Source organism: Elaeis guineensis, unplaced genomic scaffold (genome assembly GCF_000442705.2).
Source record: "Elaeis guineensis isolate ETL-2024a unplaced genomic scaffold, EG11 Super_Scaffold_1000045, whole genome shotgun sequence".
Taxonomy (NCBI): domain Eukaryota; kingdom Viridiplantae; phylum Streptophyta; class Magnoliopsida; order Arecales; family Arecaceae; genus Elaeis; species Elaeis guineensis.
In genome coordinates, this window is record NW_027332425.1 from 6,543,122 (window position 1) to 6,561,825 (window position 18,704).

General features: G+C 40.8%; 1 non-coding gene across 1 annotated transcript; it reads right to left on the minus strand.

Moving 5' to 3' along the window:
- Nucleotides 1–12,278: 12,278 nt before the first annotated feature.
- Nucleotides 12,279–12,384, minus strand: LOC140854545 (small nucleolar RNA R71). Its single transcript, XR_012137760.1, has one exon. It is a non-coding gene; the product is annotated as a small nucleolar RNA R71 (small nucleolar RNA).
- Nucleotides 12,385–18,704: the final 6,320 nt, after the last annotated feature.

Here is an 18,704-nt window from a genome sequence, read left to right on the forward strand (position 1 = left end):
AGCATCATCGTCCGGAAGGCCTCCAGATGATCAACCGGGTCCGAAGTTCCGTCGTAGCTTTCGAACTGGGGAGCTTGCAGTTTGGCGGGATCGGTTCCTGCATGATCATTTGGGAGAAGGGAGGGTCAGTACAAATATCCTCACCGTAAGCGGGAGGCACGTGATGGAGTTCTTCGATCCGTCGGTTCATCTCCTGGAGCCTCCGGTCCAGGAAATCCTCTCGACTCCGAGTCTCGAGGGTTCTTTGGCAGAACGGGGGCAGGGATCTTCCAGGGGTGGAGTCGTGGTCTGATTGAGAGCTCTCTACCCTCGGGTTTATTTTCTCAGGAAGGACGGGGCGGCTGGCCCAGGTGGCCCGCCCCACCGTCGGATTCTGGTGCTCTGGGGATGCCCTTACCGGGCGTACCGATGCCTGCGGCTACTGCTGCTGCATAGCTTGCACAGCTTCGGTGAGGCCTCTGACCTGCTGTGCCAGCAGGTCAAACTGCTCCACGCCGACCGCCGCGCTGGGGGAGGAGGAGGAGGTTGAGAAACAGCAGGGGAGGCCGGAGCCTGAGATCTGGCCGCGGAGGCCGTGGACCGCCGCGTGGACGCCTTGTGAAGAGACATCAAGTATGGATCCCGTGGGGGAACAAGGAGTGGGTGTCGGAGGAGACGACCGGAGGTGGATCCGTTGAGCGCTCCTTCAAGAAAAGGGTACTGTGAAGACACAGGCCCTTCCTCTAGCGCCAATCCTGTTGGTGCAAAAATCTGCTTGCACCGGAGAAGCTGGAGTCGAGGAAGTCGCGGTCGCCGCGGGACCTGCAAAGGAAGTCTAAACCGGAGGTGGGGTTGCTTCCGGCAAGACCCTCCGATGCTCAAGTCAGTTCTCTGCCTCAATAAGAATGGAGTGCTCGAAAGAGAATTTAGCAAAGTTTTTAGATAAAAAAGATGAGAGCTTAGAGAATTACGTATCTGGGGTCCCCCTTTTTATAGGCAGAGGGTGCCATAGACTGATAGTGACGTTCGTAACGTCTGGTAGTGGGCCGCCCATAGTCAGGAGAAATTTATTGCGAAGGTAGTGGAGCGGAATCGTGGCTATCGCCGTAGCTCGCCACGTGGAATCAGTTGCGAGGAGTGGAGCGACATCCGCTGTCGTGACTCATCTGGGGGTGGTGGAATTGCACAGGATCCGCCGCAGGGAGTGGAGCAAATCATGGCCGTTAATATAGCCTGTCAGGGAGTGATGAGGTCGCGTAGGGTCCGCCGCAGGGAGTGGAGCAGAGTCATGGCCGTTATTGTGGCCGCCAGTGGGTCCAGCATTGTCGGTCGGAGCTGGTTGGGGTCGGTAGCGAGGTTCGGCACCCGTAGAAGTCCGGACGAAGTCTACTCGCAGTTGGGGTCGTGGGCAGAGTCCGGCTCCCCAGGAGTCCGGACGGAGCCTTCCTGCAATTAAAGTCAAAAACGAAGTCCGGCTCCCGTAGAAGTCCAGAATCTTACCGGTAGTTGAAGTCGGCGGCGGAGCCCGGCTCCCGTGGGAGTCCGGACGGAGTCCCTCCTGAGGTTGGAGCCGTGGACAGCCCGGCTTCCGTAGAAGTCCGGGCGGAATCCTTCTGCAGTTGAAGTTGGTGACGGAGCCCGGCTCCCATAGGAGTCCGGGCGGAGTCCCTCTTGAGGTTGGAGCCGTGGACAGAGCCTGGCTTCCGTAGAAGTCCGGGCGAAATCCTTCTGCAGTTGAAGTTGGTGACGGAGCCCGGCTCCCGTAGGAGTCCAGGCGGAGTCCCTCTTGAGGTTGGAGCCGTGGACAGAGCCCGACTTCCGTAGAAGTCCGGGCGGAATCCTTCTGCCGTTGAAGTTGGTGACGGAGCCCGGCTCCCGTAGGAGTCTGGGTGGAGTCCCTTTTGAAGTTGGAGCCATGGACAGAGCCCGGCTTCCGTAGAAGTCTGGGCGGAATCCTTCTGCCGTTGAAGTTGGTGATGGAGCCCGGCTCCCGTAGGAGTCCGGGCGGAGTCCCTCTTGAGGTTGGAGCCGTGGACAGAGCCCGGCTTCCGTAGAAGTCCGGACGAATCCTTCTGCCGTTGAAGTTGGTGACGGAGCCCAGCTCCCGTAGGAGTCCGGGCGGAGTCCCTCTTGAGGTTGGAGCTGTGGACGGAGCCCGGCTTCCGTAGAAGTCCGGGCGGAATCCTTCTGCAGTTGAAGTTGGTGACGGAGCTCGGCTCCTGCAAGGGCTGATCCTGCTGAAACTTCGGCCGCGGGTATTTTATACCCAACACCACCAATCAAAATTTTTTCAAAATTTATTGGAATTTTTTGATTGGTCGAATGATGTGGCACTGCGCAGCATACAGGATCTATATAAACCCTGCTGCACCTGGGGTTAAGAGACAGAACTTGTTTTTATGCAAAAATCCATTAGCTGCCACCCCCTCCCCTCTTCTCCACATCCTCCCTGCTCTCCTTTCTCTCCTCTTCACATCCAAGAAGTTGGATGTTCATCTGGCAAATGTACAAGGTGTGGTGACACCTGGAACAGAAGGCTGCAGGACATCTTCGACAGGCTGCTGCTCCAACTTCAGAAGGAGTTCTGAAGCACTTCCAAATCAGATATTGATCTAATTTTTGGAGCATAGAATTGGGAGGAGAAGGCATTCTAGATCCTACCTAAGTGGATACTGGTAGAGGCAGGTGCTTGCGTGGCTACATCAGAACCTTAGGCAGTGCTGTGATCATCTACAGGGTAATTAGATTACCCTTGAGGTATGTCTATATTTCTCATACTTTTAGATTTAATTTTAAATTTTAAATATCAGATAATAAAATTAGATCTAATAGATATTAGATCTGAAATAGCATAGGATAAAAATTTTTAATTTATTCTGCCCCAGATTTGATGAAATCTGGAAGATCCTACACAGGAATAAGGCGGTTTTTTCTTCACCTGCTTATCTTCTCACATGCACAGAGTCATCCATATTTGATAAAGTCAAATATTTTGACTATCTCATCAAAAATAGAAGTACCAACTTATCAATACCTGCTATAATTCATAAATGGATTTGTTCTCCCACTAGAGACAAACTCTCTAGATAGTATTTGACAATAGCAAGCACAAATCTGGATTGACATTCCTGTTAGCAGCCTGTTGGGTCATATCCATAGGTGCTTCAACCCTAGTCCATACTTGGTTGATGTACAGGGAGTGTATTTTGGATTCCATCATTTGAAGCATTTGTCAGAGTCTCTACTCATGATGATTTTCAAATAAGTTAAAAAAATATCATTCACAATGATGTATGATGTACAGTCATTCATAATGATAAACTCATATTTAGAGTGGTACATTACACACTCAGATTGACCTTCGGTGAGGAGGTGTGTGTTTTATGGTTGTGCCTCATCAATGGGCACATCTAGTTGAGGATCAACTTATGGACACTCCACAGGTTATGATGAGATAGTTTATAGGTGTTGAACTTCTCAAGTTCATTTATCCTCCCACTAACCACTTCTTAGAATTTTTTTTTTTTCAAAAAGGTGGCATATCTACTAACAAAATATCTTTTATCTAGTAGGATGGTAGAAGTAGTGTCACATACTACTCTTAGGATAACCTATAAACATATATAAACCTGATCTAGCACAAAACTTATGTACATCAACTCTTTTCACATAAGTCAGGCAACCTGCCTCTTTGCATATCCCATATAGAGTGCTAGTAATAGATTTTGACGGTATCTAATTCAAACCATATGAAGCAATTTCTAGGATATATCCCTAGAATGAGACATTAAGATCTGTGAAGCAAATTAAGGAACACATGATATCTCATATGGGGTGTCCATCTCTAGGTCGAGATATTATTAGCCTTTTAACATCCAAATGTACAAGGCGTAATAATACACTCGTACCTTTTTTCATATTCAGTAAATGAGATCTTGGTCATTTTATCTATAAGATAAGATTTATAAGTTTTATATGATTCAAAAATCATACATACAAAGAACTCTTTTTTGTCTTACTTGTTTATCTTTGACACACAAAAATGGCCAAGTTGGCAATGCCAAAGTTATGTGACCATCACATATTCTTATCTTGTTCTCATTTTATATGAAGAATAACTTCATTGAGTGACATAAAATATAGGACCATTATCAAAATCTATACCCATAAAATTTATCAGAATAAGAGTAACTTTTACTCTTTACATTAATTCAAAATCATGTTGCAATAACAAAAGAATTGAAATAATGTTCGTGATAAATTTAGGCATATAACAACAGTCTACAAGTTTTTAAACCTTACTAGAAGGTTACATAGGTTCCTACAGCCTTAGCATGAATGGACTATCCATCAGTGCCAAAAGCATGTAGTCACCTCTCTTCAGCTTTATAGGTCCAGCAACACTTTGCATAAGTAGAACCTATATGAGGTATCATATATCCAAAATTCTAAAGCTGAAGCACTCAATGATATATTAGTTTGTATTATATACAAACTATTAGCAATGTAACTTTTACATCCTATTACTGCTTCACACTTGTAAGATAACTCTTATAATTTATCTCTAATGTTCATTATTGCTGTAATGATAATGGATATCCATAGTGAAGACATTCTTCACCTTCTTCTCTTAGGAGATGCTAAAGAAGGAACTTAGGAGAGTTAGTAGGATCTAATCCTAGATTAACTCACCATTCTTGATAATGACTTAATCGCATGATTAAGTCAATCAGGATATATTTTGATAGTCATACTATCATCCCCGTCATATCTCATATGCGGTTCTTCCTTCTATATAATATCAACTTTGATCAAATCAAAATTAGGAGAATAGGAGACTATCTCCTATATGAGAACTATTCTCAAATTTTCTAACCATTCTATGATGTTTGGTCAATTTTAAAAACATCCTATGCTGTGATAGTGAAGACGCAAATGTGTATATAAGAATATAAAAGGACTACTCATGATAACATGTATAATTTAGATAAGGTTTTTATCTAAGTGTGTCTCCCACTATTTTAGCGAATTTCATAGCCCTCAAGTATGAAAATAAAAAATCTTATCATAAAGTTTCTTAGTAGGGTTGAGATTCTAATTCTTCATAAAAAATCTTATGGATAGCACAACAAGCTCCTATGAGTTCAAAAGTAGGTAACTCTTTACCAATTGCATCTCATACAACTCTCAACATAACTTTTGCCTCTAAAATACTTATAGCTTTGTGGATACCTTTCAATCTTATATGATCATATCTGAATAATACCATCCTTGTAGATAGCACAACAAGGTAGCACTACAAAAATATACCATAAGCATCACTAAATCAACATCATATCAATCCCTATAGCAAGCCTTTTGGATAGCACAACAAACTCACTACAATTTTTGACATACTCTATTGACTTAGTATGAGCTAAGTATCTTTAGCTTCATTATGCACCAAGACAGTATCAAATCAGTCTCTACAGCAAGTCTTGTGGATAGTACAACAAGTCTACTATGGTTCTTGACATAATATTGGCTTAGCATAAAGGAAGGTATGGATAGTGTTTTTAATACTTCATCATTATGACTTAATATAATTAAAATGAAGGACTTAAGTCTCAAGTACATCCAAAATATATAAAAATATATCATATATAATTTTAATTCTAACTACCAGTATGTAAGATCATATAAAGAAATTGAATAGTTATGGACTTTTGAAAAATCATCCGAGCCACAGGATGGTTTATGGGTCTAACCCTAGGTGCATTCTAGATTGAACCATCTCATGGTCAATGCACCTCTGCTCTACAAATTACTAGTAGTCCAGTCTTCATCTTCATGAAGACTACCATGAATATTCGATTTCTTAAATAATTTTTTTCTATAATTTTACACCAATATGTAAAAATCTCAATCAATAGTTGGAAACATACAAAAGAAAGATATGGCTGATAATACAATGCATCAGGGGCACTCAACCCCTATTGCAACTCTTACAGATGTATTTATATAATTAGTCAATAAAGGAGCATTCATGCATACATCCATTACATGGATGTACCATAGTCCATAACCACTCAACATGCATTTTATAACAATTATAAAATATGATAATAAACATCTCATGTTATCTTAATTGTGATATCATTCATAAATATGTCAATGGAGATATTTAAATATTCGGATATAAGGCCCATCTAGGCTTTTTGATTTGGATTCAATATTTGACCCAATTGAATAATTTTAAATCAATCATTTATCATCCTTTTTGAGTTGGGTTGACTAATTCTTAGGTTAACCTAAATCAATTAGGTTAGCATAGACTCGATCAACCATGACTCAGACCCTAATCAAATTAGGTCAATGACAATTTGATCAACTTAAATTAAACATAATTTCTAATCAAATTAGAACTATAAATTTGATTTAATCTATAATCATTAATTCTAATCACATTAGACTAATGAATTATAGTTAAACAAATCCATCGACAAAAATCCTAAGCCATGTCTGATGCATCCTTTCCATGATCAAATTTTTTCAGCTCCACATATATCTTGGACAATAACCAAGATGGAAAACCCATAATAATGAGTGCCCAATAATATGGTGGTCGGCTTTTGGATCTTATAAACCCTAAGTCTTGGTAATGTACATCCAACATATCATTTCAAGGCTTCATGCATCACTTGTATTGGATTTACAATTCCATTGAAAATTAGATCAAGGGATCTAACTTAAACTTGTCTCACAAGTCTAAAGACCATGAAATTTTATATCTAAAGTCTTATCATGAATTGATAACATTTATCATTAACAAAAATGCATCAAGAACATCAAATAAACATCAATTAAAAAATTTGATTTTGACATAGTTTGTAGATCTAATCCATATCACAATAATAACATGAAAGTTGATTGAATCAATCAAGGGTGGCTTTGATACTATTATTGGGTTCTGATGCAGTGAAATGTAAATTTTAAAAATTTTTATATGTATTCAATAATTAAAAATAAAGTTTAATATTTAAACTAGACGATCGAAATACAAAATCCTAGAAACTCCTTGATGATAACAATCAAACCACAAAAGCATCTATAACAAGAAAAAATCAAAAGTCATATACCAATATGAAGATAAGAATTTGATAATCTTGAGATCTCCATAAGATTCCAAAGTAGAAACCCTCCAACGGTGATCCACACGATATTGATCAGGGCCCTTCCCAATTTGAAGTAGTGCTACAGCCTTCTTCGCAAGTTCGCTGTCGATCGTCCTTCATAAGAATTAGTTGCACCACTATTTGTATACCTTCGAGACCTCCACTAAAATCACTCTAAGAATCTTTTCTCAAATGATCCCACCACACAAATATCAGATTATATGTTCAACACATGAACAATCTGATTTTTGGACAAGCATCACATGCTTTCTATTTTTCTTCCTCTCATCCTTTTTATTTTTCTCTCTCTTTTTTTGTCTTTTTTCAGACTTTTTCTATCATTTTTTATCATTTCCATGCCTACTCTCAACCAAAATTGGCATACAGAATCAGTGTAGCACCCCCTATTTATAGGAAAGAAGGGGCGACACCATGGGATGCCAACTCTTGGCATCCCTCAATTCTTACACGCCATAAATTAATTTTTAGCATGGAATCCCAAGAGCAAGGTGTGGAATAGGAAGTGTTTTATCTGTAGAAGGACTCTTTCTCTACCAAAAAAAATAAAATACCATCATATGGCATATGGGATAAGTGTTGGGTTTCGGTGGCATAGCGGAAGGATTAGGTGTTTAAAATTTTCATTAAAAAACCTGATGCACTGAAAATCCTAATGCCTAGAAACTCTTGACTATATCAATCAAAGTACAATAAAATAAATTTGGATCAAAAAAATATCTATAATATTAATCTAATTTTTATGAGACGTCCAAGTATCCACCCTCCAACAGTGATCTACATGGAAATTGAACCAAGGACAGTGCTCCTTCTTCACTTTGCTTTAAGAGTTCTAGCCCTTAGAACTCAACCAGCCACCAATTGATCAGATCTTCCTCCAGACTTGAGTCTAAACTTTTTTGAACCATCCATTAGACTTGACCACCTTTTTCTAGACCTCTTAAAGCTATTAGGATTAGGTTTGTTTTAAAAGAACAAGCCTTGTCCTAAAACCTAGAGTTGTAAGAGAGGGAGAGAGGGAGTGGATAGGGGATGTAAGAATTTAATGATCTCTCCATCTGCCATCCCCTATTTATAGCACCAAATAGGGCACTAACAAAGAAGGCATGGCTCATTTAGAAAGGTATATCAAGTTTTCATATCACTTATCTGAGAGTCCTTAAACAAAAAGACTCTTCAGGGGATGATACGTCGATTCTTGCCTTCTCACGTGCGCATGCCCAGAAGGAGATGCTTTTTGTATTTCTCCACACATCAGATTAGTATGAAATTTTGTCACATAAATATTTATTCAAATAGAAAGCCATCACCAAATGACACATTATTTAGATAAGAGTTCATATGTGAGAAGGACTCTTCACCAAGAGACATGCGAGCACCTTCTCCCTGTCGTGCGAGTGCACACCCAGAAAAGGGTATGAAAAGCAATCTTTCTTAATCTGATAATTTTTTAGATTTTTATCATGTGATCAAAACTTAAAATTGATCCTTATCACAAAAGTTATTAGATAAAAAGTCACTTAAAACTCCCTAAACTAAAGGAGTCTTCGCATCCCTTCGCACATCCAGAAAAACCTGTCACGCATGCAGCAATAATTCAAATAATTTTTTCATGCACAATTTGATAGAGTTTTCATATTTGAAAAGGTGTTCTAGATGGCTCATTATCTGATCTACTTTTCATAAAAAATAGAGTCCTAAAATAGAATGATTCTTAGTCCTTCTCCACACCACAAATAAAGTGCACATGCATTCTGTATATTAGTGCCAAGAGTCCTTCTTAAGTTGGACTCTTAGTTATTTGGTGTGTACACCAGATATAGTACCTCTTTTTGGCTTCATTTAGGTGGCTTGATCTGACCCAAATGCTCACTAAATTGGGCTGGCAAATGAGCAAGGCATGAGACCAAATTGATCTCTAAAAGAGTTAGAGATTCCATACGTGCTAGCATGCTTACCAGAACCCTAATTGAATCCAAAATTTCAATCAATCTTTTTTAAAAAGGATCCTTGGCCAATTTAAATATATGTATGACTCATTGGGTTCCACATCTAGCTAGTAGTAGGTCTGGGTGCAAGTTGATCTAATTTGATTAGAATTTAATCTTATCGATTTGGGTCAAATTGAGCTTTCCCGATTTCAGTAATTACAACTCTTTCTAATTGGCATTCAATTAAATTTTTTAATTTGATAAAAAATATACAAGTCAAGATTGATGTCTAGCAACATATCATGACTATTAAAAGATATAAAAATTTGATAAAAATACTAAATATATCCTTCAGTGGTAAGTTACTGTGCAATACAATCCTTCGATCATCCTAGCACCCTGAATATGGAATAATGAGTATGGAATCATATCAAACTCAAACACATATTCATATTGATTTTCAATTAACCAATGATGACTCCAATGAAGAAGTATTAGAAACTCTTTCTAATCTCCTTCCTACTTTTGGCCAAAAAATTTTTTCTGTGTCATCTACAAATAAGAATACACAGGATGCGATCTCCTCTTACTAAGAGTGATCGATTCCATGTTGACCTACTCACAACCTTCATATACACTCCACTATTCCAGAACACCCCGTACATATCTTAATGCAATGCCTGGGTATAAATCAAAATATGGTTCATGTGCATTGATAAACACTTAATTTAAGTCATTTAAAGCAAAAATTATAGTTAATTTATTTTATTTATTAAGAATTTGTTACTTTTTTTTTATGTTTTACAGGAAAGGTGATCGTCAATACAAAGAGTCCGATTCATAGATCGAAAAGACTCAAGTTTGAAAAAATTGGACTTAAAATAAAATTAAAATAAAAGAAGGATGCATACGGTATTATAGAAAATGAAGATACTATGCAAGAAATCTAAAAAGGATATAGGCATCATTTTAAAGAAACAAAAGTTTCTTTTTGGTAATAAAAAAAAAGAGAGCGCTTCCTAACAGCTAACGCGCGCACGGCATGTGGCAGCGCGGGTGCGGGCAAGCGCGGGCGCGTGGCATGGTGGGGCGCGAGGAGTTTTTACTAGCAGACGCGAACAGATGAACAGATGCTCATTAAAAGAAAAAAATATGATACTTGAAAATACTTCAAGAGGAAGAATTTGTATTTTCTTTATCTACTTGTGATCTTTTCATCTCATCCATCCATCTTTTAGTCTTAGTATTTTCTTTAGTCCCACATCGAAAACCATGTAAAACTCCTCCCTCCTAACACCTATAAAAAGGCTTTTGTACTCTCATTGGAGGGGGAGCCCAGAAATTCTTCTAGAGCTTGCATAGAGGAATAGAAAGGGACTACTTCATGAGCAGCTAGGCTAGTAGTCTCGAGAGTGGAGAAGAAATTTTGTAACAACACAGAGTGGGTTTATTATTCTAAACTTTCTTATATTTTTTATATGCAATAAAGATTATGCTTTTTATTTAAATCGTCATGAGTTCTTTATTTGCTCTCTTTCATATGCTTTTATTTATACTTTCCTGTTAGATTAATATTAGGAACAACTTTTACTTTTCGGAGATGCACTGTAATCTACGGATACGAGCGTGTCGAGGAAAGAAGAGTTGTTTACCTAGTACTTTTCAGAGACACGCCGTGATCTACGGGTACGGGGTGTGTCGAGGAAAGATAGGTATTTTTTCTAAGATTAATCGCATCTATTTAATTAAGAAAGAGATACAACTCTGCTAGTACAAAATTAATTCAAAACTCTCGAGCTCTTTATTTTCTAATTACATCAATTTTAAGATAATTTATTTTCTAAATCAAACAACACTTCTTTCTTTTATTTTGTAATCTCAACTTAGCCCAAGATCCCTGAGGATACGATCTTGACTCATCCTACTTACGTAGTGAATAGAGTTATTTTTGGTGCTATCAACGACTACCATCAAATTTTGACACCGTTGCTGGGACCTTGGCACGGTTGAATTAAAAAAAAAAACCACTGACATTTCATAACACTTAAATAAAATAGCGTAACCTCAAATATAAAAATTTCTAACTTGATTGGACACCTTGTTTCTTTGGATTGCATCTCCATAAGTAACTTTAAGGGCGCAACCCATTAACTAAGATAAGATGGAAATTTGATTACCCTTCCTTGGCCCACAAATCACTCCCTTGCATTTGCATAACCTAGACCTTAATCTAAAATTAATTAGATGTTGACCCCTAAGATTTTGAGCTCATTAGGACAAGTGACCTTGAGAGTTGAACCAGGTTAGACTTGGTCAGCTAGCTGGTGTCTAGGCAAGTGGTTTGCAGGACGACTGGGCCCGAAGGAAGGTGGTTTTTAATTGGTTCCGTTTGCTGACCTGACCAATTTAATTGATGTCTAAGGAAAGCAACGGGGGGACTCCCACCAACCTTACACTTACCTGGCCAGTTGGTTGGTCAAGCTCCGACTTGGAGGGCTTGAAGGCTAACTATAGTTAGGAGCTGTCTAGAACTAGAGTAACTTTAGGATAGAGAGTCCACTGCGTGCTAACTTGATTGTAATTAAAATCTAACCACAACTAATTTTTCTATTAGTTTTAGGACTTCTTAGGATCTCTTCTTTAGAACTCTTTTCTCTCTTCTCCTTTCCTCTTAAAATTCCTTAACAGACTAGGATAGTCCTACATAGACCTTTTAGTTGCATGTTAGGTCGACGATCACTAAAACCCGACTTGCAACCATTAGATGAAAAATTAGAAAAGACTCTTAGGACTATCCGAGTTAGAAACATGGCTGCACCTAGTGAGGCTAATCCTCCATGCTCATTGAGAGAATATTTCACGCCATCCTCGTATACCTACTCTCCATGCATTCAAGCACCTCCAGTAGAAGCTACCCAATATGAGATTAAGTTTAGCATTATTCAAATGTTGCTATCATTCTATGGACTTAGTAACGAGGATCCATACAAACACTTGAATGAATTTCTTGAAATTTGTTCCACAGTAAAAATTCAAAACTTCTCCGATGATGCCCTTAGGTTGAAACTGTTCCCTTTCTCACTTAAGGACAAAGCCAAGCATTGGTTAAACTCCTTAAACTCTATAACCATTTCAACTTGGGATCATCTTCAGAGAGAATTTCTCAAGAAATACTTTTCAATTAGAAAAATAAATCAAATTAGAAAAGCTATCACTAGTTTTTTCCAATTGGAGGATGAACTTTTTCATGAGACATGGGAAAGGTCAAGGGACCTCATTCATAAATATCCACACCATGCTGTCCCTAAATGGCAACTTTGTCAGTATTTTTATGATGGTCTATCGGAGAAACACTAACAAATGGTTGATGCATCATGTGGTGGGACATTCATGCTAAAGAGTGAGGATGAAGCATGGCAGCACTTTGAAACACTTAGTGAGAATTCCTACATCATATGTCTGCCACCTCTAGAGAACAACCCATGCTTCAACAAAAAAGAAGTGGAATTTATCAGATTGGAAATGTCATAGATATCCACAGTAAGGTAGATGAACTGTCCCAAAAATTAGACCGTCTTTTAAATACTAGACAATCCCCAATTCCACCTCACCCAATCCAAGAAGTTTATGCATTGTGTGCAAGTTCGAACCATTTTATTAGTGAATGCCCAGCCGCACCTCAATTTCTTGAGTTTGTGCACGAGCAGGTTCAGCAAGCTCAAGTCCAACAAGCTCACAGACGAGGAAACGATCCATATTCGAACACTTATTACCCTGGCTAGAGAAACGATCCAAATTTTTTCTAGAGACCACAACCAGTAGTTGGCCCTGCCGCACCTCGACCTCAATATTAGGACCCAACATATAGGCATGGACCATATCATCAATTTCAAAATGTTCCTCAACCGTCTACTATTGGTCATAGCTCAGCTTTTGAGGAAAAAGTTCTGAAAGTACTAGAATGATTAGAAGTCAACCCTCAGACCCTTAACTCCCACACACAATTCATTGCTAAGCTATAGACCCAAATAGGTCAACTAGTGACTACATTCAGTAGGAGGGAAGGAGGAAAATTACCTAGCCTACCCGAGAGCAACCCAAGAGGGCAATTTGTGATTGAGAGCTCTAATACCCCAGAAGTTTTTGCTGAACATTCCAAATCAATCATGACTCTAAGAAGTGGGAAGGTCATTGAACACACTAGTAAAACCAATGAGACCGACCCTAAACCTCTAACCGAAGCCAAATCACCCAAGAACAAAGAAGACCTTAAAATAGAGAATGAACCAACTACACCGGAATCATCTTACTTGCCCAAAGTTCTATTTTCAGATGCCCTGAAAGCCCCTATTCCTGCAGATAAGAAGGGAGGAAGACTTGACGAGATGTTGGAATTGTTTAAGAAAGTCCAAATTAATCTTCCCCTTCTAGACGCAATCAAACAAGTCCCTGCTTATGCCAAATTTTTGAAGGATTTATGCACCCAAAAATGTAAATCTAGATCACAAATCCCAAAGAAAGTATGCCTCACTGAACAGGCTAGTTCTGTCTTCCAGCATGCCACTCCTCCAAAGCTTAAGGACCCAGGAGCCTCCATCATTTTTGTGTTATAGGAGATTATCACATTGAAAAAGCTCTTCTGGACCAAAGGGCAAGTGTGAATCTTTTACCTAGTTCGGTGTATGAACTTTTTGGATTCGGAGAACTGAAATCCACATCAATCACACTGCAGTTAGCCGACAGATCAATTAAGGAACCACGTGGAATACTTGAGGATGTCTTGGTCAAGGTAGATGAGTTTTACTTTTCAGTTAATTTTCTGGTTCTCGACATGGAACTAAGTGGCAACCCTAGACAAATTTCTATTATCTTAGGATGACCCTTCCTAGCTACGGCAAATGCATGCATTAATTGTAGGACAGGAGTTATGGACGATCATTTGGGAATAAGAAACTGAGACTGAATATGTTTGGTGCTTCCCAAGGACCATTAATGGATAGTTGCTTCGAAGTAGATATACTAGAAGATATTATAGAAGATGCAACACCCACAATTCTAGCACCAGACCCTTTAGATACTTGCTTGGCTCACTTTGGAGTGTATGACTTTGAGGGATATATAAAAGAAGTTAACACCTTGTTGGATACACTACACGATAAAACCACTCCTCCATGGACAATCAAGTATGAGCCATTATCCACATTAGCCAGTACACCAATAGTCCCATCTTTAGAATCACCACCTCGTTAGAATTGAAACCCCTTCCTGCTACGCTCAAGTATGTATTTCTAGGATCCAATGATACCCTCCCAGCAATCATTGCATCAGACTTGACCCCTAATCAGGAAACACAATTGGTTGGTATTCTGAAGGAACACAAAGAGGCTATCGGTTGGTCCATTGCCGATTTAAAAAGAATTGATCCCTCCATTTGCATGCACCATATTCATTTTGAGGCAAATGCCAAATCCCATCGAGATATGCAGAGGAGATTGAACCCAAACATGCGTAAAGTAGTAAAGAAAGAGGTGGTAAAGTGGTTAGATGCTGGAATCATCTACCCCATATCCGATAGTAAATGGGTCAGTCCCACTCAAGTAGTACCTAAGAAATAAGGTATTACTATGGTTGAGAATGAAGAAGGTGAATTGCTTCCCACTCGCATATCATCTGGATGGCGAGTATGCATAGATTATAGAAAACTAAATGTCGTTACTAAGAAGGACCATTTTCCATTGCCCTTCATCGACCAAATCTTAGAATGGTTAGCAGGACAAAGTTTCTTCTATTTTTTTGATGGTTATTCAGGGTACAATCAAGTACCTGTATTTTCGGATGACCAAGAAAAGACTACCTTCACCTACCCCTATGGCACCTTCGCTTTTCGACGTATGCCATTCGGGCTCTGCAATGCACCCGCTACATTTCAACGATGCATACTGGTCATTTTTTTGGATATGGTGGACAAATATCTTGAAGTTTTTATGGATGATTTTTCTGTGTTTGGAACCACCTTTGAGGATTGTCTCCATAATCTTTCCAAAGTTCTTAAACGGTGTATGGAGACAAATCTTATCCTAAGTTGGGAAAAGAGCCATTTCATGGTGCGGAAAGAAATTGTATTAGGACATATTATTTCTAAAAGAGAGATCGAGGTAGATAAAGCCAAAGTTGAGGTCATTTCAAAACTACCACCCCCTACTTCGGTCCGACAAATACGATCCTTCTTAGGTCATGTCGGATTTTATAGATGCTTCATCAAAGACTTTAGCAAGATATCAAGACCCCTGTGCAATCTGTTGGCCAAGGACACACCATTTATCTTTGATGAAGACTGTTTGAAAGCATTCAACACATTACGAACAGCCCTGACAGCAGCACCCATAATAAAACCCCCTGACTGGTCCATTCCATTTGAGATTATGTGTGATGCCTCTGACTTTGCATTAGGTGCCGTCTTGGGCAAAAAAATCAATAAGGAGCCACATGTGATCTATTATGCTAGCAAGACTCTTTCCGATGCCTAATTAAACTACACCACAATAGAAAAAGAGCTACTAGCAGTAGTGTTCACCCTTGAAAAATTTCGCTCATATCTGTTAGGGTCTAAGGTTCTAGTTTACTCTGATCATGTGACTCTGAAACATCTCCTCTCAAAGAAAGATACTAAATCATGTTTGATCAGTTGGATCCTTCTTTTACAAGAATTTGATATGGAAATCCAAGATAAGAAGGGTTCGGAGAATGTGGTAGCTGATCACATCTCCAGGATCTTAGTTGAACACACGATAGGCATAGATGAAGTCAAAGAAAAATTTTCTGACGAACAACTTTTCGCAATCTTCTCTAGCCGTCCTCCATGGTTTGCCCATATTGTCAATTACTTGTCAGCAGGACAAGTACCTTCTCACTAGATAAAATAAGAAAAGGATCGATTTTTCTCACAAATTAAACATTATTTCTGGGAAGAACCTGAACTATTCAAATACTGTCTTGACCAAGTTATTCATCATTGTGTCCCCGAGAGTGAATTCCAAAGCATTCTCATTTTTTGCCATTCTTCGACATGTGGGGGATATTTTAGTGGAAGAAAAACTACAGCAAAAGTGCTGTAAAGTGGGTTTTATTGGCCAACGCTTTTCAAAGATGCACATGAATTTGGCCGAAGTTGTCTGCAATGTCAGCGAACAGAAAATTTATCCAAGAAGGATATGATGCCGCTGACCCCCATTTTAGTAGTAGAAATCTTTGATGTTTGGAGGATTGATTTCATAGGACCTTTTCCAGCCTCATTTGGATTCGAATATATTCTAGTGGTAGTTGATTACGTGTCAAAATGGGTGGAGGCAATAGCTACACGGACTAATGATAATAAAATTGTAACTAGTTTTATCCAACGAAACATCATTAGTCGATTTGGCTTCCCAAGGGTGATCATTAGTGATGGAGGGACTCATTTTATGAATAAACATTTTGAAGCACTTATGAAAAAATATAATATTACACACAAAGTGGCCACACCATATCACCCCCAAACTAATGGTCAGGTAGAGGTGTCAAATAGGGAGATTAAACATATCCTATAAAAGATGGTTAGGCCTGATAGAAAGGATTGGTCTCTTCGCTTAGATGATGCATTATGGGCTTACCGTATAGCTTTTAAAACCCCTATCGGTATGTCACCCTACCGACTAGTTTATGACAAAGCTTGCCATCGTCGATTGAATTAGAATATCATGCACTCTGGGCCATACGAATGTTTAATTTTAACATGAAGAATGCAGGTTCTAATCGAAGGTTGCAAATCAATGAACTGGAAGAACTTCGCAACGATGCATATGAGAGTTCACGAATTTACAAGGCTCGAACCAAAGTATTTCATGACAAATATATCTCTAGAAAATCATTTGAGCTAAATCAAAAGGTATGGCTTTTCAATTCCAAGTTACGCCTTTTTCCTGGTAAACTTCGATCCTGATGGGATGGACCTTTCATTGTCACACAAATATTCTCACATGGAGCAATTGAAATTCATGACCCCCAGAATGGTAATACATTTAAGGTAAATGGCCAATGTCTGAAGCCATATGTAGATGAAATTGCACATAAAGAATGAATCGACACCATCTACCTATATGATCCACTTTATAATAAATAATAAACTTGACGTCTGGCTGAAGACGTAAAACTTAGCACTTGTTGGGAGGCAACCCAATGATTTCATATTTTTTTTTTACTTTACTGCAGCTACAGAAATTTAGAACAAGAGCCTATTAATCAATGAAGCTATCTTCAACTTTCGAAGCAAAATTATCCCAGGTGCACTCTCTCCTTTTATTTTCTTTGCTTTCTGTTGGGTATAAAATACCCACAGCCGAAACCCTCGGCGGAATCGACAACAGCACAGCCCCGCCCGGACTCCTATGGGAGCCGGGCTCCACCGCCGACATCAACCATAGCACAGCCCCGCCCGGACTCCTACGGGAGCCGGGCTCCACCGTCGACTTCAGAACAGCTCCGCCCGGACTCCTACGGGAGCCGGGCTCCGCCTCCGACATCAACTGCAGCACAGCTCCGCCCGGACTCCTACGGGAGCCGGGCTCCACCGCCGATATTAACAACAGCACAGCTCCGCCCGGACTCCTACGGGAGCCGGGCTCCGCCGTCGACTTCAGAACAGCTCCGCCCGGACTCCTACGGGAGCCGGGCTCCACCTCCGACATCAACTGCAGCACAACTCCGCCCGGACTCCTACGGGAGCCAGGCTCCGCTCTCAGTATCAACTGCTGGTAAGCTCCGTCCGGACTCCTACGAGAGCCGGACTTCACCTTTAACTTTGATTGCAGAGGACTCTTACAGGAGTCGGGCTCCACCTCCGACATCAACTGCAGCACAGCTCCGCCCGGACTCCTACGGGAGCCGGGCTCCACCGCCGACATCAACAACAGCACAGCTCCGCCCGGACTCCTACGGGAGCCAGGCTCCGCCGCCGACTTCAGAACAGCTCCGCCCGGACTCCTACGAGAGCCGGGCTCCGCCTCCGACATCAACTGCAGCACAGCTCCGCCCGGACTCCTACGGGAGCCAGGCTCCGCTCTCAGTATCAACTGCTGGTAAGCTCCGTCCGGACTCCTACGAGAGTCGGACTTCACCTTTAACTTTGATTGCAGAGGACTCCTACGGGAGCCGGGCTCCACCTCCGACATCAACTGCAGCACAGCTCCGCCCGGACTCCTATGGGAGCCAGGCTCCGCTCTCAGTATCAACTGCTGGTAAGCTCCGTCCGGACTCCTACGAGAGCCAGACTTCACCTTTAACTTTGATTGCAGAGGACTCCTACGAGAGCCGGGCTCCACCGCCGACATCAACCACAGCACAGCTCCGCCCGGACTCCTACGGGAGCCGGGCTCCACCGCCGACATCAACAACAGCACAGCTCCGCCCGGACTCCTACGGGAGCCGGGCTCCACCGCCGACATCAACCACAGCACAGCTCTGCCCGGACTCCTACGGGAGCCGGGCTCCACCGCCGACTTCAGAACAGCTCCACCCAGACTCCTACGGGAGCCGGGATCCACCTCCGACATCTACTGCAGCACAGCTCCGCCCGGACTCCTACGAG